General features: G+C 35.9%; 1 non-coding gene across 1 annotated transcript; it reads left to right on the forward strand.

The window, feature by feature from the left end:
• Positions 1-2599: 2599 nt before the first annotated feature.
• Positions 2600-2733, forward strand: LOC133071944 (small nucleolar RNA SNORA70). Its single transcript, XR_009696567.1, has one exon. It is a non-coding gene; the product is annotated as a small nucleolar RNA SNORA70 (small nucleolar RNA).
• Positions 2734-25233: the final 22500 nt, after the last annotated feature.

The following is a 25233-nucleotide window of genomic DNA, read 5'->3' on the forward strand; positions in this document are numbered from 1 at the left end:
TACTTGGAATAGCCAGCATACATGAACTGCTAGCTAGTTGCAGAGTCTTCTGGTAGACTCTATAACACTTTGATAATATTTTAAATCACTCTTAGAGAGTATAATATCAATCAGAATGAATAACTTCAGTCTTAATTGTTCACCTCTTTATCTCCATGTTGCCACTAGCTATCTGTTTTACTCATGTCAGTGCACACAGGTCAAGACCAGTCTCCCAGTTCATCTCATACCCCTCCATCCCTGTCTCTACTTGTCCATTCTCTACATCTGTGTTTCTATTCGTTCCCTGCAAATAGGTTCATCTGTACCATTTTTCTAGATTCCACAAATATGTGCTAATATACAATATTTGCTTTTCTCTATTTCAGGAGGAATGATCTGTAGGCTCATTCCATGTGTCCCGATGAAAGCAATATTACTGTACCATTTCTAGTCTTAAAACATATTTGGTGGGGACTGTTGGAAATGGGCCCAAACACAGTTAGGGATGTTGCATATAAATCAATAGAATTCCTTTATTTATTTATTTTTTAATTTTTTTCCTAATCATATTCATGGTTATTAACAGCTAATTGGCTATAATATATATTGATGAAATATTCCAAAACAAATTACATGTATTTTTTTATGATTTCCCTAAGATTCAGCCACATCCCAGCTTATTAACCAAAAATTTATGAAATCTACCTATAAAAATGAGAAAAGTTATTGTTCCCAATATATCTCACAAAGATGATACAAGAATTAATAATTTAATGATTATGTGTCAGCTAACTTTGAAGAGGATATAATAGGGGATTTTCTTCTCTTTAGATCTTTAACTTGAAAATCAAAACTTGTCATAAGAGTTCTTACTAATGAAGGTAATCATTTAATGCATCTCTACCTTCCTCTTTTTTCTGTTTCTTGTGAACTCTCAAATCCCAATGATTGCAATTCAGGAAAGGGGCTCTGGCATTTTCATATCCTGACAAATTGAAATGAACAATTAAGAGTTTCTGTTCAGTTCAGAGGACCTATTAGAGGACCTAAGTTCAAATGTTGCATTAACGTGAATAATACTTTGTTAAGCTATATTTACAGTTTAGTTTATGTATATGCATCAGTCTGGTTTTATCTGTAGAGATGATTTTAAAATTATTTGAAGTGTTCAATAAGTATAGTTTCTCTGGAAAAATATAGTTTTCATGAGTGGATATATTGCTGTCTGGACAATGTGAAGGAAAAACAACACTTCTTGTGATTCCTTGTGTGAATCCTCAAATGCAGAGTCTTGGAGGTGCAAACAGCAGTAAGTGCTGCCAGAGAGGACCCAAGGAGACAGCAAGCAGACCTGCAGGATGAAAAACTTGAATGGACATTTCCCTAGAGTACTGGTAGATATGTGGCTCAGTGATTTACAGCAATACAATGTATGTAAAGAAAATAAACAAGATTTTTATGTCAAAGAACAACTTGATGTCATATTCCCTGATCACTGTCCTACTATATGTTTTACTGAGTATATATATATATATATATATATATATATATATATATATACAACTTCTGACAGTGGGAGGGATCTAACATATTAAAAATGAGTATAATCTTGACAGAGCACATGAGACTTGATTCATTCCTGAGTATTCCATTACCTACTCTGACAGCCTTACTGCTCTGTTGGGAAATGAAGTATAACATCAGGTTACTAAGCAACTCTGCAGCTTTCTTAAAAGTCTGTCTTGGAACTCACTTGTTTATCCTAATTGATTCCATCCATGTCATCTTGAACATAAATGGGACATCATGTTTAGAAATGTGCTGGATCTCTCCTTTCAGCTAACATGTCTTGCTACCTCTGCATATCTAAATCAAGGACTGGCAGTATAAGTGTCATATTCAAAGCAAATTTTTGTCTTCCTCTTGAGTTGCACTGAAAAAAATATACATATGTTGGATTAAGTTAGTGTCTAAAGTAATCTACACACTGTCAGAAAAAAACATGAAAGAGTGACTCTCTTTTATTTTTTTACTTTTATACAGAATAAAGTTTTAATTAGCCCGTCAGACTTATCTCCAGTTTATCCCCACAATATAATACATCAGAATTAATAACAAGTCTGTCTCACAGTGTGGCAGCCATGTTGACATTTCCTCAGTCACTAAAACTTTGAGCAAGATAGTATCTCATCCAATCCTGAAATATTAGTGATAAATGCATGAATATGTCACATTTTATCAGGAACAAAATTGTCTTTTGTTATCTTTGATTTCTTTTTGCTTTATATCAGAGGTGAAGATAATAAAATCACAAGCATTTTATAATTCTGTGTATTTTCTCATGGAACCACTTACTCTTCTCTCAATTTTAGAGTAGTGAACACGTTAATGACTAATTCTGTTACATGAAGAATTTTGTGTTTTGATGAGGGTCAATGATGTGGTCAAAATTGACAGGTTGTTTTTTTAAATTCTGAATATTTTTGCTGAGTGTCAACTTTGGAATTGCTGGATTATTTTCTGTTTACTTAAAATATGACCAGTACAGAATCCTCTATAAGAGTCACATCACAAGTAGCCGCGTTAAAATAACTGCTGATATAAAAAGCATATTTATCTGCAGCCAATTAAGCCAACCGTGCTCTCTTCCCCATGGGGGCCCAGGGTGCAATAGCTACGAACAGCAACCTCCTAGGTAGTGTATGCAACTGTTGCCTGTACAGTTTGCCCTACAGTATCTTAAATACAACTCTTTCTAGTGGGCATTCTTGAGGCCTGCTGTCCCCAGTCCAGGCTCCAAACAGGTATTCACCGTGCCTTTGGAAAGCCCCAGAGCACAGTGGTCAGGGTCCACATTGACGAAGTCATAATGTCCATCCACACCAAGCTGCAGAACAAGGGACATGTGATTGAGGCCTTCTAGCAGGGCCAAGTTCAAGTTCCCTAGCAGTCAGAAGATGCACATCTCTAAGAAGTGGGGATTTACTAAGTTTAATGAGGATGAATTTGAAAACATGGTGGCAGAAAAGCCGCTCATCCCAGATGGCTGTGGGGTCAAGTACATCCCTAATTGTGGTTCCCTGAACAAATGGCAGGCCCTATACTCATGAGATGGTCAGCTCCAGCCCCTCATTGATCATGCTCACCAACAAGTCCTACTTCTTGTCAAAAAAAAAAAAAAGCATGTTTAACTATTCAATTAATTGGAAGAATCATAGTAATATATAATGTATATAGTAATATACAAATGCCATTTAAAACTAAAAATATCTTTAGTGAATTTTATTTACTAGATCAGAATACTGCAGTGATTATCAATATTGAATGGCTTAAATACTCCCATAGAGATGTGTGTGAAAATTATCCATGGAATTACAGAAAGAATAAACACAAGCAGACTCTTGCCCATAGTAGTCCTGACATAGTCAATGTGCAATAAATGAAGTTTATACTCTTTATATGAAATATTGTACTAACACATTGTAACATAATACAGATTAGGACATGGTTATTTTATTACAGGAAAACTCACACAACCATAGATGTGGCAAAAATATGATAGTTAATAAAGTAAGATATGGAAAATCATGTAAGATAACAAAAATAATATACTGGGCTGATAAATGGTTTTAGCCAACAATTCTTTCCTATTAGAAACCAGCCTAATCATTGATGGACCTAGTTAGGGAAAACTGAGCAAAAAATATCCCTCCTGACTCCTAATATTTTGAAAGGAAGCTGATGAAAATTAAAGTAAAAAAAATCGCTACAAACTCTATAAAAGAAGACAAAATGACTACTTCTTAACACTTCATCAATAAATCATATCCATTAGCAGATCTTACAGTGTTTGCTTTAAGCAAAGAAAAGAAAACAAAATTCCCAAGTCAAAACTGCTTTTTATCCTCTGAACTAAGACTCCACCTCTCAAATGTGATCTCTACCAAAACATTTGGCAGCCTATGGTTTTTAGTGGCTTCAAGCAATATGAATCAATAAAAGAGTCCCATCTAACGATCAAACTGCAGCATAGATTGATGTAGCCTGAAGTGAATTCTGATTCAGTGTTGGTACACTGAAGAAAATTTTCTATTCACTATGGAAGCAAAAAATCCTTGGATTTCCCAAATGTTTTCTCAGTCTTAAATTATCTTTCTTCAGTATACGTTTCCTAGGGAATACAGTTCAAAATTTTGTTACAAGAAAACTTAGCCTAAATCTGAAGACAGAGGGCATAAATTAAAATATAAACCTGCTGCGTACTAAGTCGCTTCAGTAGTGTCTGACTCTTTGCGACCCTGTGGACTGTAGCCCACCAGGCTCCTTCGTCCTTGGGATTCTCCAGGCAAGAATACTTTTGAGTTTCTATGCCCTCCTCTAGGAGATCTTCCAAACCCAGGGTTCAAATTCGTGTCTCTTGTCTCCTGCACTGGTGGGCAGGTTCTTTATAACTAGCAGGACCTGGGAAGCCCCGTAATCTGCTAGTTTAGGAATTAAAGTTAAGGGTCAATAAAAATTGCATCTCAGTGGAATTGTTTACAGACTGTTTCATTTTGACCACTCAGATATTTGATAATAAAGGTTGCTCCTTTTTATTTCTTTATTATAAATGTAACTATAGTTTATTACCAAATATTGAGAAAATGCAAATATCCAGAAAAGACAATAAATGGAAAAAAATCAAGTAGCTCCTCCAGGTTACCAATAATGATGTTTTAGGGCAAATAACTCTTCTCTTTTCTTATGCATGTTTACATGTATACATTTCCAGAAAAATCAGACTGTATATGATATTCTCTTCGTGTCACCAATTTTTAACTTAATAATGAATGAAATACAATTTTATAAACCATTAAGTATTTTTGAGATATCACATTAAATGACTATATTATATAGATTTAGCTTATTAAGTCACTCTCATCTCCTTGGAAAATCAGTAGCTTCAAGTTTTGATTCATTAAGTAAAAAAGATTGTGCTGCCATTTCTTTATTATATTTATCGAGTTTTAAAAATATTCCAGTTTTAGGCTATCTTTATTTTTTTCTACACTACAAGAACCTGAACCTCATTGAAATAAAAATATTCCTGTGATACAGAAAAATAAGACACAAAAGCATTTTAGAAATGAATCTACACTCCAGTTCCAGAAAGGACATGAATAAGTAATTTGTATCAACTTGTCCAAATAGCTAAGAGTAAAAGCAATTCTCTCTAAATTTTTCACATTGGAAAGGAAAAATAGGAAGTTTAGGAAAAAATAAAAAACACTGTTATTAATTTACAAGATGCATAGCTAAATACAGCTGTTTTTATTGAGCATTTGGTTGCTAATTTTGAATGAGACAATAAAGATAGCAGAGAAATCGGGACCCAACTATTTGCTTCAATGATAATGTAGTATTTGGAAGGCCAAATGAGGTAAATATAAAACTAAAAGATGGATAATGGGATACAAATGTAATGACACAGTGAGTCAAGGGAGAAAGTTATTGAATATTAGTGTGTGTGTGTGTGTGTGTGTGCACTCAGTCACCCAGTCATCTCTGACTTTTTGCGACCTCTTGGACTATAGCCCACCAGGCTCCTCTGTCCATGGCATTTTGCAGGCAAGAATACTGGAGTAGTTTGCCCTTCACTTCTTCAGGGGATCTTCCCAACCCAGGGATCAAACCCATGTCTTCTGTATTGGCAGGTAGGTTCTTTACTAATTAGGCACCTGGGAAGCCCATTAGAGTAGGAGAAAGTAATTCAGAAACAAAAGAAGTAATAGGTTTTCTCAGGGTATATTCCCAGTAGTGGATTTTTGGGTCAATTGTAGTTCTATTTCTAATTTTTAAAAGACTCTCCATACTGTTCTCCATAGTGGCTGTATCCATTTACATTCCCACAAACAGGCAAGAGGGTTCCCTTTTCTCCACATCCTCTCTAGCATTTATTATTTGTAGATTTTTTTAATGACAGCCATTTTGACTGCAGTTAGATGATACCTCATTGTAGTTTAGACTTGCTTTTCTCTAATAATGAGCAATGCTGAGCATCTTTCCATGTGTTTGTTGGCCATCAACACAATATTGTAAAGCAATTATCCTCCATGAAAAACGAAAAAAAGAAAAAAAGAAAGGCATAATGGGAACTTGAATCTAAAGAAGTTGATTTCAGATGACACATCCATTTCTGCATAGTTAATTTAGTTTATTGTCTTATTTTTTACTTTGCCCTTGCCATTACAAAATATTCTTCATCAAGGATGCACAAAGTTTCTATATTATAGAAAAAAAGAAAAAAATGAGCAGAATTGATTTAGGAATGTGCTAAAGATTCCCACAAGCATTGCAACACCCTCCCCCTTTAATAATCTATTTGAAAAATATTCACACACAAAATAGTCAGGTCCTTCTATAAAGCATCTTCTTCAATGAAAGTGTGTGAAACAAAGGCAATGCATGAATTGTCACTTGTTGTTTATATAGAAGGCAAAGCAAAATCTGGAAACTACAGTGATAGACAGCTAAAGTAGCACACTGGTTGTTTCCCTATAGATGAAAATGTTGCAAATTGCAAAACAGAAGAGAGATATTGAATGTATGAGGACATGACTGTAGAAGCAGTTGTTTATGTTCTCAGTTGATAATAATGTATCATCACTAGTTTGTGTAAAGTTATGTTCTCTGGATTACAATCTCTTTCAATACCACTTAATTGAAGCCCAGGGCCATTTGCCACAATGTATCTAAATGTGGCAGTGACACAGTCTGCTTAATCATCAGTTGTGCAGTGACAAAGGGTTGCTACTTCTGGTCATGCATTAATATTAATACTGAGGTTAACAAGCTGAGCACAAAAGAACTGATGCTTTTGAACTATGGTGCTGAAGAAGACTCTTGAGAGTTCCCTGGATAGGGGATAAAACCAGTCAATCCAAAAGGAAATTAGTCCTAAATATTGTTTGGAAGCACTGATGCTAAAGCTGAAGTTCCAATGCTTTGGCCACCTGATGGGAAGAACTGACTCATTGGAAAAGACCTTTATGCTGGGGAAGATTGAAGGCAGGAGGAGAAGGGGTGATGGAGGATGAGATGATTGGATGGTATCACTGACTTGATGGACAAGAGTTTGAGCAAGCTCCAGGAGCTGGTGATGGACAGGGTGCTGTGCCGCAGTCCTGGGTTGCAAAGAGTTAGACATGACTGAGCAACTGAACTGAAGTGAACAGAACTTAATTTTTCACTTTACTGGTGAACTACATTCACAATAGCTCTTTTATCAGTAAGCAATAATTGCATATAAGGACCAATAATCTTCTTCAGGCATAATATGAAGAAAACATTAGAAGGTCTGAAGTTCCTAACATTCTTTCTAGAATAACCTCTGGAAAACTAGAAAGTGTCCTTAATTCCCAAGACATGGTAACTGATAGAGATCTTATAAAATCATCAGGTAGTACACAGTTTGTAATGAAGTCAACTCTACACCTACATCTACTTCAAAGATTCTTGAGTAATAACATGACTGAGCTTGCTGCCTGCCTTGTGGGACATCAGTGCATGAAAGAACAACTTTCTTCATCCTCACAATAATGCCAAAAGTTATGTCAACTTAGAATGAAAAACCTGGAAATTATAGAAAATACAATAAAGAGAACCATTGAACCATCGTCTGGTATACATGCATGCATGTATGTATTTTCACATGTAACCACAGAAAATATTTCCAATATTGGCTCAGCAGTTCAACAGTGTCATTAACAATCTATATTCTTCATATTCTTCTATCTTTGTGTTCTGTCACTCTTGGCAAGTCGACCTTTCTCCTCATGATTAGAAGATAGCTACTGCACTTTGGTGAGTTATAAGGGACAGAAAAGTGAAGGGCTTTCCCTTTTTGATATATTGGTGTGTGTGTGTGTGTGTGTGTATGTAAACAATGAATGTCTTATTCAGAACACCTTTCTGTATATTGTACTGATCAAAACTTGGTCATGGATCCAAAGAAAATAAATCACCATGACTAGGAATGATCATTCATGAAATAATTCTGTGTCTTTTGTAAGAACTATCCCCTTCCTTCAATCAAGGCCTCCTCCTTCCCCTTCCCCTTACCTAGGACTTTGTATGAAGTAGGCATTTATTTGTAACACAGAAGAAGCAATAAATTGCTTCTCATTGTAGAGTTACACAGTCTAATTTTCCTTTTTAGTAATTACTCTAGCTACCCTGTGGAAACGATCTGTCAAGGGGCTAGATCAAAGAGGACAGCAGTTTAGAAAAACGTAAGTAGCTCTGGGAAGAGACACAAATGACAAGGCTCTGTGGATTACAGTCACAATGGCACAAGGTATGAAGACTATTTCTGACAATGCTGATCTACTATAATCAATCTTAAGGTCATCAACCTGGAGAGAATCTGTTGTGTACTCAAAGACGCACTCTGGCATGCCTTGCTCCCAACTTGTGAATACCACAGTTTAACTTCACTGAGATTTTTGTAATCTTCCTAACCTCAATTCCTATGGTGTGAACTATTAAGACCATCTCTGAGCCAACCACTGAAGTCTTTTGAACAGTGTGCTCTGTCAAAACCACACTTCACTTTGAAGAATTTGCCCTCTATGTCTCTGTAATCAGTGCACTGATGTAAACTTCATGCTGGGAGCAGAAGTCCTATGAATGAAAATCTTTGCAGCATTATTTAGCTGCTTTTTTTTTTTTTTTTTGCTCTGCTGGCACTATTGAAAAATCCTCTTTGCCAACACAGTACGAACGGCCTTCACATCAGAAACCTCTCTTTCACTTCTCAGATGAAAGGCAGATGTTATCGCATCAAAGGGCTTCTGCTTAAACTAAACCCTCATCTCTGTAACATTTGCTGTGTTCCAGAGACAACATCTGGAGGGCACTTTATAAGAATACTTTGCAATACTTTTACAAAACTTGCAAAACTCCCGAAAGTGCGACATGCAATGTCAAAATTTGGAAAACCCCTAGATTTGTCTTATCTTTTCTTCTTTCACCTTTATATCTGCCAAAGGCTACTCTCCCCAATTCTTCATCTGTACTGCATCACGTCCGACCCTCAGTCTTAGCTGCTAATCTGGATCTGATTATATTGCTAAATCATAAAATCCATGGTCACCAAGGGTGAGAAGGGTGTTTCTTTCTCACTGTTTGGTTTGTTTCCATTTTGGTGGATAGGGCCTAGTCTAGGAACTTTGCATTAAAACAGACAATCAAAAACTTCTCTACCTGATAGAATTTGCCTCATTTGGCTTACTTATCCTCCCAGATACTTAGGTTTCGGTGCCAAACTACAGTCAGGTGACAGGATACCTGTTGACACTTACCTGGTTCACATTACCAATCTATTTGCATGAATCTTTAAAGACTCCTGTGTTTTGATTTGTGTTTTCAATTAGCAATTCTTCCTCTCTGAAAACATATATTTTTAAACAGTGGACCTTATAATGTCAATACATTTTATCCTCACAAGATATTGTTCTTTTTGAACTAAACTTTTTCCTTGCTTTTCATGTGGATGCGACTTTAAAATGCTTGTCCATCTCTAGATTTCCTTTTAAATCTCAAATATTCAGTCCATGCCTTAAGAAGCCACAGTAAATATATTTTCTTAGCCCCAAATCAGAACTCACTCTGACAGTTGGTGTGAATGATTGTCAGACTGTCCTAGAAAATCTAACATAAATAACTACCACAGTCAATGGGGCCATTCCCTTTTCCACTCAGGATCCAAGGTAGGCAAAACTGCTCCACAGTATAAGCCCTCTTCTTCTTGCCCTGAAAATCATTCTAGTTAGGAAATTTTAAGAGCAAACAAACAAACAAACAAACACCCACAATGTCTCTTTTCCTGGCAAGAAGAGCATTTCAAAAATTTCAGAAATATGTATCTTAGTATTATATGAAATATTATTGTTGAATGATATTATCATGGAAAAGTTTTAGACCTCAAAATTGACAAGCCACACATCTTAATTCTATTCAAGGTTCTTTTTTGTGTGGGGTGAAACTAGAAATGAAAGCACCCCATGCTTGCTTCCAAGAAACAAACTCACCCAATATCTTTTTGTGTGATAGCAAAATGTAGTCATTTTAGCAAATATTATATTCCACTGCTCAATAAGAGCATGTGAAAGTGGATTTTTTTATTGTATGTGAATAACAACTGAACTATACTGCTAGAAAATTTGTTTTGAAATGGGTATGTTTTTGTTGCTGTTTTATTTCTTTAAGTTCAAGCCCAGGTTTTCGACCACCAGGTAAACTATATGGCTGCAATTTCAAAGTAACTCATGGTAGTTGGACACTATGTTTACATATTAAACAGAGTAAAATCATGGTAATTATACAGAAAGACAAGGCCAGCATAATAACAAAATTGAATGCCTTTGTCATCTAGAGTGCCTAACAGATAGGGTAGGAATCACTTTAGACAACAACCATCTCAGATAGAGCTGCTCTCCCAGATTCCTCTTCATTCTTTCTTGGGTTGAGTTTATGACTCATAAACTAAGAAACAATCAGAAATCTCAGAATAAGTTATCTAGCCATAAGAGAACTCTTTTGAACAACAAATGCCACTCCTTACACCAAGGTTTGTAATGGTCTAGGAGAAAAAAGCAAAGAAAATAAGAGAAATGAATGAGGAAGAACGTTTTGCACTCCGGAGTATCTTCAAGAATTTTTAATATGGGCTCCCCTGGTGTCTCAGTGGTAAAGAATCCGCCTGCCAGTGCAGGGGTCAGGGCTTAGATCCCTGATCTTGGAGGGTCCTACATGCCACGGAACAACTAAACTTGTGTGCCACAGCAGTTGAGCCTGTGTTCTAAACCTTCAGAGCCACTCACGTGCTGCACCTACTGAAATCTGCACACTCTAAGGCCTGTGAGACACATTCACAACAAGAGAAGCCACCACAATGAAAAGCCCACACACTGCAAATATAGAGTAGTCCCCAATCGCTGCAACTAGAGAAAAGGCTGGGTAGCAACCGGGACCCAACACAGACAAAAATATAAATAAATAATCAAAAATATTTAATTCCAGCTCAGAAAATGTCATACTTGTTTTGGACTGAATTGTGTACCCCCCAGAACTCATGTGCTGAAGCCAAACTCCCAGTATCTTAGAGTGTGTCTCAATCTGGAGATTTGGAGATAAATTCTTTAAAGAGGTGATAAAGATTAAATCAGGTCATGGAGTAAAGCCTTAATCCTACAGAAATGATGTCCTTATAAGAATGTTTATAGCAGCCTATTCAGAATTGCCAAAATTGGGGGAAAAAAAAAAAAAAAAAAAAAGGATATCCTCTAGCAACTGAATGGTTAAGCAAGAGGCATTACTTTCATGGAATGAAATGCTATTGTGCTACCAAAAGAAATGAGCTAAAAAGCAACACAAAACAAAACTATACAGACAGCAGAGAAATCAATGGTTTCTGGGGATTTGTGAGAGAGTGGCTTGAAAATGCAAATAAGAGAGAACTTTTAAGATCAGTAAGATTTTCTTTATAATGCAGTAAAGGTGGACACATGACACTATGTATTTGTTAAAATTTCTAGACTTTAAATCACAAAGACTGATAAAACACATGCAAATTAAAAATAAGAGCTTGTAGAATTCCAGGAAAGAAGGCAGACTGTAGCAAGCAAAACTAGCTTTGTTATGAATGTGTGAAACCATCCCTCTGTAAAGAATGAAGGGAAAAATGTTGACCTAAGGACAATCAGAAAGAAGGGGAGTCTCTAAAATTAAAGGACAAGGGAATTGCACTTAACCCTTGCAATTGTTGATAAGGTTATTTCCCATGAAGGTACAGATTAGTAGTTCTAATACTATATTAGGTTATTATTAGAATTGAACAAGTAAGTAAGTGGATCTCAAATGCTTAAGTGGGTGGAACCAAGCTTCTTGTGTTTAAGTTGAAGGTTAGTGATAAGCAAGGAAGAAGGCTACCATGAGTCATGCGATGACAGATTAGAGTTAGAGACATCAGTATAAGCTCATGTTTATCTTAATAGAGATATATACGGTTATGTATAGAAATATTTATAGAACTGTATGTAAACAGATTGACTATCAGCTAAATGAGACTAGTATCAGTGACGTCCCAATAGCAATTAACTTCCCCAATACCCAGATTGTGGATCATATCCCATTCACCAATAAAAGAAACTGGGACTCTTTAGAGAAACGACCAAATCTGGTATTGAGACCGAGACTAAATTAGATGAGTCGGGAACCTCTAGCAGACCTAAAATAAGAAAGTGACTAAAAAAAGTAAATCCCTCAATGGTGTGCATATAGTAGAATGACACAGCAGTTAACTAAAATAATTCTCACAGGCCAAAGCTGGAACAATTTGAGCAACTTAATTAAGAAAAGACTATTTCCCAAAAGCATGTTTGGGACTATTGCCCAAACTATAAAATAAATGTCCATGAATCCATAGCTATATAAGTAAATAAATCCACAACATGTAAGCAAATGAATGAATAGATGATAGATAAAGAGAAAAAAGTCTCCTGTGCAGAAAAAAATTAAATACTGTATGTAGATACACTTCCATAAAGGAAGTGGGTATAAGTCTCCATGCCTTATCTGTACACAGAGACTTTCAAAGAATACAGGTTGGAAAGAATACAGGGAAATGGCAACTCTCAGTGGAGAATGATAAATACTACTTCCATCAGGTGATGAAGTAACCATCAAGAGAGATTAGTCCTGTTGATAGTACGTACCAGTGCCATGTGATGGGAAGGCCATTTTACCTTTGTGAACTCCCCCTGCAAAAGACATAAGTAGAGACTAATCTTGAGAAAAGCTCCAGACAAACCCTAATAAAGGGACATTTTACAAAAAACATAGCTGATATTATTCCTCAAAACTGTCAAAGTAATAAAAAACAAGGAATGTCTCAGGAATGGACACAGCCAAGAGTAAAGGTAGATTAAGTAGCCACGATGAGTAAACGTAATGTGGTCTCCTAGATGGAATCCTACAATAGAAATATACATAAGGAAAATTAAGGAATATAAAATATGAACTTTGGTCGGTCATAATGTACAAGTACTGACACATTTACTTTGGCAAATATAATATAATAAAGTAGGATGTGAATAATATGGAAACTGGTTGTAGGGTGTATGGTAACTCTGCATGTACCATCTTCACAATTATTCTACAAATCTAAAATCATTCTAAAGCAAAATTTTTATTTAAACTTACAATACCATATCATTACAATAGTTTTAAAAATATTTAAAAAAAACCTTTGAGGTTATTCTGACAAAAGATGTCAAAGATTTGTACATGAATATCTATAAGACATTATTGAGTGAATTTTGAGACCTAAATAAACGGAGATAAACTGTATTCATGAGTCAGAGGATTCAATATTATTGGGATATCAGTTATTTACAAACTGATTCAGAAATACAACAAACTTCCAGTCAAAATTCCAGCTGATTTTCATTGTAGAAATTTGTGAACTACTTCTAATATTAATCTGGAAAATCCCAATTGGCTTAAACAACTTTGAAAATGAGAACAATAGTTGAGGATTAATACTACCTCATTTCAAGACTTATTAGGAAACTACAGGAATCAAGATAAGCAAATGCATCAACAGGAAAAATAGGGAATTGAAAAATAGAACCACAGCTATGGACAAGCTATTTTCAACAAAGGAATACAGACAAATTAGAGGAGAAAGAAAAGCATTTTCAAATAAATGCTGCATATTCCCTCTTATGTCAAGGAACCTAAGTAAGGCAATTTTAGACTTGTTTAAAAAAAACAATCAGTTGGTTTAAATGAGAAACTAAGTTTCATAGTTAACATAAGCATATAAATGTGAATCCTCAATAATCCATCACCATATTTAATTACAAATATGATTCTTAAGAAAACTAATATATCATTATGATTGTGGCTTTTATGAATAAAAAATATTTCCACTGTTTATAGCCTTCATAGCAATAGCATGATGTATATAGTATTATAGCCATCGTGTTAACCAATTAAGAAAGTGAGAAGACAGACCATATTATTTTTCTTATTCTTTACACCAACTTTCTGTTTACCACTGAATCACATCAAATATACCTTCTAGTATCTCTCATGTGGTCTCTACATCCACTGCTGTGGTTTGGCAATCAACATGTATTTCTTAGATCATTATATCAATTTATTCAACTTACACTTCTGCTTCCATTTTTTACCTACTATCAAACTGTACTGTGGACTTTCCAGGTGGCTCAGCGGTAAAGCATTTGCCTGTCTCTGCAGGAGTCACAGGAGATGCAGGTTTGATCCTTGTGTCAGGAAAATCCCCTGGAGAAGGAAATGGCAACCCATTCCAGTATTTTGCATGGGAAATCTCATGGACAGAGGAGACTGGCAGGCTCAGTCCATGGGGTCTCAGAGTTGGATATGATTTAAGGGCTAACAACAACAAAAAATTGCAAGACTTCCAGGGTAATCTTTGTCACTAAAATCTGATATCACTTCAATAGTTAACCAAACACCTAGAAAACCAGTCCTTCTAGAGACCAATAATGATGAGATTCTGGCTGCTGAGAATTAATTAGGACTAAAATAGGTAAGACCACTCTTTGGAAACTTTTATTATATGCCATATAACTAGATCAAATGACATGCATCCCCTTGAGATCTTCCAGACAAAATTTGGGACACCTTCATCCACAGCATCTTACCATCATATCATTGACAAGCTATACTGTGGTTAGTAACTCAGTCATCTCCAACTCTTTGTGACACCATGAATTGTAGCCCGCCAGGCTCCTCTGTCTATGAGGATTCTCCAGGCAACCTGTAATAACCTATATGGGAGACAATCTGAAAAGGAATGGATATATGTAAGTGTATAATTGACTCACTTCTTATATATATATATATATATATATATCTAAAACTATCAACATTGTAAAATAAGTGTATTCTAATATAAAATAAAAATAAAAAAAAAAAAAAAGAATACTAGAGTGGGGTTGCCATTTCCTACTGGAGTGGGTTTACCATGCCCTCCTCCAGGGCACTGTCTCAACCGAGGGACTGAACCCAGGTCTCCTGGATTGCAGGCTGATTCTACCATGTGAACTACCAGGGAAGCCCAAGAATACTGGAGTGGGTAGCTTATCCCTTCTCCAGGGGAACTTCCTGCCCCAAGAATCAAACCGGGGTCTCCTGTATTGCAGGTGGATTCTTTACCACCTGAGATACCAGGGAAGCCCATCATATGACATCAGTCAGTTCAGCTCAGTTCAGTCCTCAGTTGTGTCCAACTCTTCATGACCCCATGGACTGCAGCACGCCAGGCCTCCCTGTCCATCACTAACTCCCAGGGTCTACTCAAACTCATGGCCATTGAGTCAGTGATGCCATCCACCCATCTCATCCTCTGTCGTCCCCTTCTACTCCTGCCTTCAATCTTTCCCAGCATCAGGGTCTTTTCCAATGAGTCAGTTCTTCGCATCAGGTGGCCAAAGTATTGGAGTTTCAGCTTCAGCATCAGTCCTTCCAATGAATATTCAGGACTCATTTCATTTAGGATGGACTGGTTGGATCTCCTTGCAGTCCAAGAGACTCTCAAGAGTTTTCTCCACTATCGGAGTTCTAAAGCATCAATTTTTCATCACTCAGCTTTCTTTATAATCCAACTCTCACATTCATACATGGCTACTGGAAAAACCATAGCTTTGACTAGATGGACCTTTGTTGGCAAAGTAATGTCTCTGCTTTTTAACATGCTGTCTAGGTTGGTCATAACTTTTCTTCCCAGGAGCAAGTGTCTTTTAATGTCATGGCTGCAGTCACCATCTGCAGTGATTTTGGAGCCCCCCAAAATAAAGTATGTCACTCTTTCCACTGTTTCCCCATCTATTTGCTATGATGTGATGGGATCAGATACCATGATATTAGTTTCCTGAATGTTGTATTTTAAGCCAACTTTTTCACTCTCCTCTTTCACTTTCATCAAGAGGCTCTTCTTCACTTTCTGCATATCTGAGATCATTGATATTTCTCCCCACAATCTTGATTCCAGCTTGTGCTTCATCGAGCCCAGCATTTCCCATGATGTACTCTGCATATAAGTTAAATAAGCAGAGTGACAATATACAGCCTTGACGTACTCCGTTCCCATTTTGGAACCAGTCTGTTGTTCCATGTCCAGGTCTAACTGTTGCTTCCTGACCTGCATACAGGTTTGTCAAGAGGCAGGTTAGGTGGTCTGGTATTCCCATCTCTTTAAGAATTTTCCAGTTTGTCATGATCCACACAGTCAAAGGCTTTGGCATAGTCAATAAAGCAGAAATAGATGTTTTTCTGTCACTCTCTTGCTTATTCGATGATCGCACAGATGTTGGCAATTTGATCTCTGGTTCCTCTGCCTTTTTAAAATCCAGCTTGAACACCTGGAAGTTCACAGTTCACATATTGCTGAAGCCTGGCTTGGAGAATTTTGAGCATTACTTTACTAGCATGTGAGATGAGTGCAATTGTGTGGTAGTTTGAGCATTCTTTGGGATTGCATTTCTTTGTGGTTGGAATGAAAACTGATATTTTCCAGTCCTTTGGCCACTGCTGAGTTTTCCAAATTTGCTGGTTTATTGAGTGCAGCACTTTCACAGCATCATCTTTAGGATTTGAAATAGCTCAACTGGAATTCCATCACCTCCACTAGATTTGTTCATAGTGATGATTCCTAAGGCCCACTTGACATCGCATTCCAGGATGTCTGTCTCTAGGTGAGTGATCATACCATCGTGATTATCTGGGTCGTGAAGATCATTTCTGTATAGTTCTTCTATGTATTCTTGCCACTTCTCCTCTTAATGTTTCTGCTTCTGTTAGCTCCACATCATTTCTGTCCTTTATTTAGCCCATCTTTGCATGAAATGTTCCCTTGGTATCGCTAATATTTTTGAAGAGATCTCTAGTCTTTCCCATTCTATCAGTTTCATGTGACATACTGCAATTTAAATGTTATTTTTAACTGTTGTCAATTATATCATACTAAGTGACTTCAGAAAGGGTATTTTTCACTTATAAAATTTTTAGTTCAACTTTACAACTTTTATAGTTGTATACTTTTTTCCTCAGCTGTTTGATGTGCATAGTCAGGATTAACAAAATCCCCTTTTTGACATGTTTTGTGTGTTGTTGCTATAACTAATCTTTCACATGTGAAATTTGATATTATATTCAGGTGGAGAAACTGAGGATATAAATTATGTTGAGTTCTTGGAAAAAGCCTTTTTGGGAATTCAAAAGTAGATATAAGCTGTAAATCTTTGTAACATATCAGTTAAAGATGATCCATGCATTTACTGTTCTAGCTCATTAATTCTCAAAGACTGGTATTACTCAGAGCATGCCCAGACCTTTAGGGAAGTAAAATAACTAAATCATGAATATTTTAGAGAGATTATCAGAGAAACAACTGGTAAGTCCTCCCCAAAAAGAAAGGCCAGCATGCTAAAATTATATGTTCATAGAACAGTGTTCACGAAGTGCTTTTTAGGAGATGAGTATGATGAGATGGTTGTGGTGATAGTAATGTTCTAAATCAGAAAAGATCATCAGCCCCAAGGCAAAGGTTATTATTATTTTTTGCTTATTCTTTATTTAACTATAATTGATACATATACTGTATAAGTTTTAAATGACTTGATACATTGATATACTGCAGTACTATTACCACACTAATATTAATTAACATTTCCATTATTACCCAAATTTTTTCACATAATTATTTCTTTTTGTGGTGAGGGTACTGTATTATATGCTTCAAAATTGCTAAGAGGATAGATTTTACATGCAAGTCTTACTGAAGCAGGACCCTCACCTAGCTAGGAGGGAATTGTAAATTGAACAATGAACTCTGTGGGAGAAGGCAAGGGTGGGATGATTTGAGAGAAAAGCACTGAAACATGTATATTACCATATGTGAAATAGATCACCAGTCCAAGTTCGATGCTTGAAACAAGACACTCAAAGCCGGTACACTGGGACAACCCAGAGGGATGTGATGGGGAGGGAGACTGGAGGGTGATTCAGGACGGGGGACACACGTATACCTGTGGCTGATTCATGTTAATGTATGGCAAAAGCCACCACAATATTTTAAAGTAATTAGCTTCTGATTAAAATAAATTAATTAATGACACAATGGACCAGCTAGACCTAATTGATATCTATAGGACATTTCACCCCAAAACAATCAACTTCACCTTTTTCTCAAGTGCACACGGAACCTTCTCCAGAATAGATCACATCCTGGGCCATAAATCTGGTCTTGGAAAATTCAAAAAACTTGAAATCATTTCAGTCATCTTTTCTGACCACAGTGCAGTAAGATTAGATCTCAATTACAGGAAAAAAATTGTTAAAAATTCAAACATACGGAGGCTAAATAACACGCTTCTGAATAACCAACAAATCATAGAAGAAATCAAAAAAGAAATCAAAATATGCATAGAAATGAATGAAAATGAAAACACAACAACCCAAAACCTATGGGACACTGTAAAAGCAGTGCTAAGGGGAAGGTTCATAGCATTACAGGCTTACATCAAGAAACAAGAAAAAAGCCAAATAAATAACCTAACTCTACACCTAAAGCAATTAGAGAAGGAAGAAATTAAGAACCCCAGGGTTAGCAGAAGGAAAGAAATCTTAAAAATCAGGGCAGAAATAAATGCAAAAGAAACTAAAGAGACCATAGCAAAAATCAACAAAGCTAAAAGCTGGTTTTTTGAAAAAATAAACAAAATTGACAAACCATTAGCAAGACTCATTAAGAAACAAAGAGAGAAGAACCAAATTAACAAAATTAGAAATGAAAATGGAGAGATCACAACAGACAACACTGAAATACAAAGGATCATAAGAGACTACTACCAGCAGCTCTATGCCAATAAAATGGACAACTTGGATGAAATGGACAAGTTCTTAGAAAAGTATAACTTTCCAAAACTGAACCAGGAAGAAATAGAAGATCTTAACAGACCCATCACAAGCAAGGAAATCGAAACTGTCATCAAAAATCTTCCAGCAAACAAAAGCCCAGGACCAGATGGCTTCACAGCTGAATTCTACCAAAAATTTAGAGAAGAGCTAACATCTATCTTACTCAAACTCTTCCAGAAAATTGCAGATGAAGGTAAGCTTCCAAACTCATTCTATGAGGCCACCATCACCCTAATTCCAAAACCAGACAAAGATGCCACAAAAAAAGAAAACTACAGACCAATATCACTGATGAACATAGATGCAAAAATCCTTAACAAAATTCTAGCAAACAGAATCCAACAACATTAAAAAAATCATACACCATGACCAAGTGGGCTTTATCCCAGGAATGCAAGGATTCTTTAATATCCGCAAATCAATCAATGTAATACACCACATTAACAAAGTGAAAGATAAAAACCATATGATTATCTCAATAGATGCAGAGAAAGCCTTTGACAAAATTCAACACCCATTCATGATTAAAACTCTCCAAAAAGCAGGAATAGAAGGAACATACCTCAACATAATAAAAGCTATATGTGACAAACCCACAGCAAGCATCACCCTCAATGGTGAAAAATTGAAAGCATTTCCCCTGAAATCAGGAACAAGACAAGGGTGCCCACTCTCACCACTACTATTCAACATAGTGTTGGAAGTTTTGACCACAGCAATCAGAGCAGAAAAAGAAGTAAAAAGAATCCAGATAGCAAAGAAGAAGTGAAACTCTCGCTGTTTGCAGATGACTTGATCCTCTACATAGAAAACCCTAAAGACTCTACCAGAAAATTACTAGAGCTAATCAATGAATATAGTAAAGTTGCAGGATATAAAATTAACACACAGAAATCCCTTGCATTCCTATATACTAACAATGAAAAAACAGAAAGAGAAATTAAGGAAACAATACCATTCACCATTGCAACAAAAAGAATAAAATACTTAGGAGTATATCTACCTAAAGAAACAAAAGACCTATACATAGAAAACTATAAAACACTGATGAAAGAAATCAAAGAGGACACAAACAGATGGAGAAACATACAGTGTTCATGGATTGGAAGAATCGATATTGTCAAAATGGCTATTCTACGCAAAGTAATCTATAGATTCAATGCAATCCCTATCAAGCTACCAACGGTATTCCTCACAGAACTAGACCAAAGAATTTCACAATTTGTATGGAAATACAAAAAACCTCGAATACCCAAAGTAATCTTGAGAAAGAAGAATGGAACTGGAGGAATCAACCTGCCTGACTTCAGACTCTACTACAAAGCCACAGTCATCAAGACAGTATGGTACTGGCACAAAGACAGAAATATAGATCAATGGAACAGAATAGAAAGCCCAGAGATAAATCCACGAACCTATGGACACCTTATCTTTGACAAAGGAGGCAAGGATATACAATGGAAAAAAGACAACCTCTTTAACAAGTGGTGCTGGGAAAACTGGTCAACCACTTGTAAAAGAATGAAACTAGAACACTTTCTAACACCATACACAAAAATAAACTCAAAATGGATTAAAGATCTAAATGTAAGACCAGAAACCATAAAACTCCTAGAGGAGAATATAGGCAAAACACTCTCCGACATAAATCAAAGCAAGATCCTCTATGACCCACCTCCCAGAATATTGGAAATAAAAGCAAAACTAAACAAATGGGACCTAATGAAACTTAAAAGCTTTTGCACTACAAAGGAAACTATAAGTAAGGTGAAAAGACAGCCCTCAGATTGGGAGAAAATAATAGCAAATGAAGCAACAGACAAAGGATTAATCTCAAAAATATACAAGCAACCTCTGAAGCTCAATTCCAGAAAAATAAATGACCCAATCAAAAAATGGGCCAAAGAACTAAACAGACATTTCTCCAAAGAAGACATACAGATGGCTAACAAACACATGAAAAGATGCTCAACATCACTCATTATCAGAGAAATGCAAATCAAAACCACAATGAGGTACCATTACACGCCAGTCAGGATGGCTTCTATCCAAAAGTCTACAAGCAATAAATGCTGGAGAGGGTGTGGAGAAAAGGGAACCCTCTTAGACTGTTGGTGGGAATGCAAACTAGTACAGCCGCTATGGAAAACAGTGTGGAGATTTCTTAAAAAACTGGAAATAGAACTGCCATATGACCCAGCAATCCCTCTTCTGGGCATACACACTGAGGAAACCAGATCTGAAAGAGACACGTGCACCCCAATGTTCATCGCAGCACTGTTTATAATAGCCAGGACATGGAAGCAACTTAGATGCCCATCAGCTGATGAATGGATAAGGAAGCTGTGGTACATATACACCATGGAATATTACTCAGCCGTTAAAAAGAATGCATTTGAACCAGTTCTAATGAGATGGATGAAACTGGAGCCCATTAGACAGAGTGAAGTAAGCCAGAAAGATAAAGAACATCACAGCATACTAACACATATATATGGAATTTAGAAAGATGGTAACGACAACCCTATATGCAAAACAGAAAAAGAGACACAGAAGTACAGAACAGACTTTTGGACTCTGTGGGAGAATGTGAGGGTGGGATGTTTTGAAAGAACAGCATGTATATTATCTATGGTCAAACAGATCACCAGCCCAGGTGGGATGCATGAGACAAGTGCTTGGGCCTGGTGCACTGGGAAGACCCAGAGGAATCGGGTGGAGAGGGAGGTGGGAGGGGGGATCGGGATGGGGAATACATGTAACTCTATGGCTGATTCATATCAATGTATGACAACCCCCCCCCCAAAAAAAATGCTTTGATGGTATAAAAAAGAGAAATATATATACATATATATATATATATATATATATATATATATGTGTCCATTTCCATCAAATTATTTAATTTTTCAAAGTTTTACCAATCCTATAGACTCTCTGAGGTCCTCACCCCAATAGATAGGCCTAAAATAATTGTTCAGATAACTTATTATGCATGCCTTTTCTCTAAAGAAACTCTTCCTTTTTTCTAGATACTGAATCACAATAATTAAATAGTATTTCCCCATAATGAACTACATTATGTTTGTTAAGTGACCTTCAAACTTAAAAATGAATTTGTGAGAAGTACTCATTTGAAATATAGCAGTTTTCTCTTTTTGATGTTTAATTGGTAGTTTATCTTTTTAGTTTACAATGAGTGGAGTTTCCTTAAGAAGATATTCGTGTCTTTGAAGAAAATGAATGAATCACTAAGACATAGTCTTCCACTAGAAATTTTGTTTAAAGGAGTAAATCAACAATGATTACATGTTAATTTTGCTGCATTGATAGGAAATATCCTGTAATATTCAGTCTTTTATTTGGGCTGTTTGATATCTAATTTCTTACCATACTTATGGTCTCTTTCTCTTCTGTCTTTCTTTTTCTTTCATTCTTTTTTTCTTTTTTTGATAGTAAGGACACCATTTAACTGGTGTCTTCATTTTATGCTTCTGTTTCCATAAAATGTGCTTGCATGATGACTGCTTGCTCATGGGGCTGTTGCCATGTAACTGATTTCTTTTTACCTGCAGTTAAAACGTAAGTGATTTTTTCTAAAGTTAATATGTAGGACATGGAAAATTATGACACATTCAATCTTTATTTTCAGCAACATAAAATTTACCATCCATGAATTGTAGCCTAACTACAGCTTTCTAAATATAATTTTACAAATATAAGGAGACTGTAATATTATAAAGCAAAATAATGTTTCAAAAATTCAAAATGCAGATTTAATAGTGTAGTAATTTTAGTCTATTTTCTGCATACAACTTTAATCTCTTATTCTCAAGCTATTGCTAGGAGTCTATCATATTGTCCACATTTTATTAGCACAAATTTTGATTCAAGTATCTTTAGCATCTAGTGCATGTATTTCACCCTAATTCTAGAAGTTGCTAATTTCCTGTCTCAAAAAAACCCATTTCTGGAATATCAACATATATTTCTAATTATTTTTAATATTTCTTGATTAAACTGAAAAGGCTATTTTCTCATACACCACTCACAAACCACATAGAAAAGTAGCATGAGAGCTAATTACTTACCTCCTTACCTAGAAAGAAAGTAGCAAAAATAAAAAACAAAACGTCTTTTCAGTATCCCTCAAAGTTATTCCATGGAAGCAATTTTCAGTTACTTCCTTGGCCATTGAACCAAAAGCTTGATAAAAATTGTGTGAAACTTCTCATGTTGATACAGTATTATCAATGTCATCAGCTTCACACATGGCAACATGAACAATTTCTCTAAATATGATATGCTGTAGAAAGGAAAGAGAAAGTGGTTCTAAAATTCTAAGATACTATTTAAAATAGTTGAATTTTCCCATCTACAGACAAAAGAATTGTGGAAAATATACACATTAATGATAGATTAAGATATTGCTTAGTGGACTTTCCAAGTGGCATGGTGGTAAAGAATCTGCCTACCAATTCAGGAGGTGCAACAGACACAGGTTTGATCCCTGGTTTGGAAAGATATTCTGGAGAAGGGCATGGCTACCCACTTCAGAACTCTTGCCTGGAAAATGCCATAGACAGAAAAGCCTGGTGGTCTACCATCTCTGGGGTCACAAAGAGTTGGACACAGCTGAGCACACACACTTTAAGCTATTATTTGACACTACAGAAACAACAACAACGAAAAAGCATAATTTCAACACTTTAAACAGATTTTTAAGGGATAAAAAGCAAGAAATATGTTGATGTTATTTTACTTGTTAATTCTCTAACCACTCTTTGAAATAGGTGTAGTCTGACAAAAAATACAGAGCTAGAAAGTGGGAAAGATAGATTTCAAACTCTTTGTCTGATTCCAAATCTATGTTTGTTTATCTTAAATTATAATATATTTTGTCATAATTTACAAGCTCAATTTTGTACACTAGTTTTTACTTGTTGTTCTTGCCCAATCACTCAGTCATGTCCGACTCTTTGCAACCCCATGACTTAAGCATTCCAGGCTTCCCTGTCTTTCACTATCTCCCAGAGCTGGCTCAAACTTAAATCAATGATGGTGCCATCCAACCATCTGATCCTCTGTCATCTCCTTCTCCTATCCTCAATATTTGCCAGCATCAGGGTCTTTTCCAGTGAGTTGACTCTTCCCATCTGGTGGCAAAAGTATTGGAGCTTCGGCTTCAGCATCAGTCCTTCCAATGAATATTCAGGGTTGATTTCCTTTAGGATGGACTGGTTGGATCTCCTTGCAGTCCAAGGGACTCTCAAACATCTTTTCCAGCACCACAGTTCAAAAGCATCAATTCTTCAGCACTCAGCCTTCTTTATGGTCTGACTCTCACATTCATACATGACTACTGGGAAAATCATAGCTTTAATTATATGGACCTTTGTCAGCAAAGAGACGTCTCTGCTTTTTATGTGCTGTCTAGATTTGTCCTAGCTTTTCTTCCGAGGATCACGTGACTTCTAATTTCATGGCTGCAGTCGCCGTCTGCAGTGATTTTGGAGCCCAAGAAAATAAAGTCTGTCATTGTTTCCATTTTTTTCCCCATATTTGTCATAAAGTGATGGGACCCGATATCATGATCTTAGCTTTTTGAATGTTGAATTTTTAAGCCAGAATTTTCCACTCTTCTCTTTCTCCTTCATCAAGATTTTACTTATAGACTTTTAAAATAAAAATGTCCAAGCCTTATGCTTATTGATGCATAAATTCTGCTTACTATTGCCTTTCAATTTCTATTTTAGATGTATTATTCATTTTAATGCTTTTATCTGGTAAATAATCTGAAAATCTTGAAAATACGTATTCTCTTGTAGGAAAGATAGTAAATATATGGCAGAGAGATATAGAAAACTAACAGTTGTGATAGTGAAAAAGAAATGATCTGGGAGAAAGAGAAAGGGAAGATTAAAGCTAAAACTAATAGCATTTAAGTAATCCAAAGATGTGAAAGGATTTAATTTTTTCACTGTACTCCTTTAAAAAATATTATTTTTTATTTGTGATATCATCATTTTAATGTGTCTGCCTCTTCATAAATTGTACACTTGAATTATTGAAAAATTATCATTTAGTGTAGACCTTTTTTTCATGTGTCTGTCTTAACTGATTTTTTTTTTAAATTACAGATGATACACAATCTATTATCAACCTGTTTGAAAACAAATAGATATTTATGGTTTCATATAACTAAACAGTGCCACGGGAAATAATATTGGTTCGAGGTCCACA

The sequence above is a fragment of the Dama dama genome, chromosome 17 (assembly GCF_033118175.1).
Source record: "Dama dama isolate Ldn47 chromosome 17, ASM3311817v1, whole genome shotgun sequence".
In the NCBI taxonomy this organism is placed as follows: domain Eukaryota; kingdom Metazoa; phylum Chordata; class Mammalia; order Artiodactyla; family Cervidae; genus Dama; species Dama dama.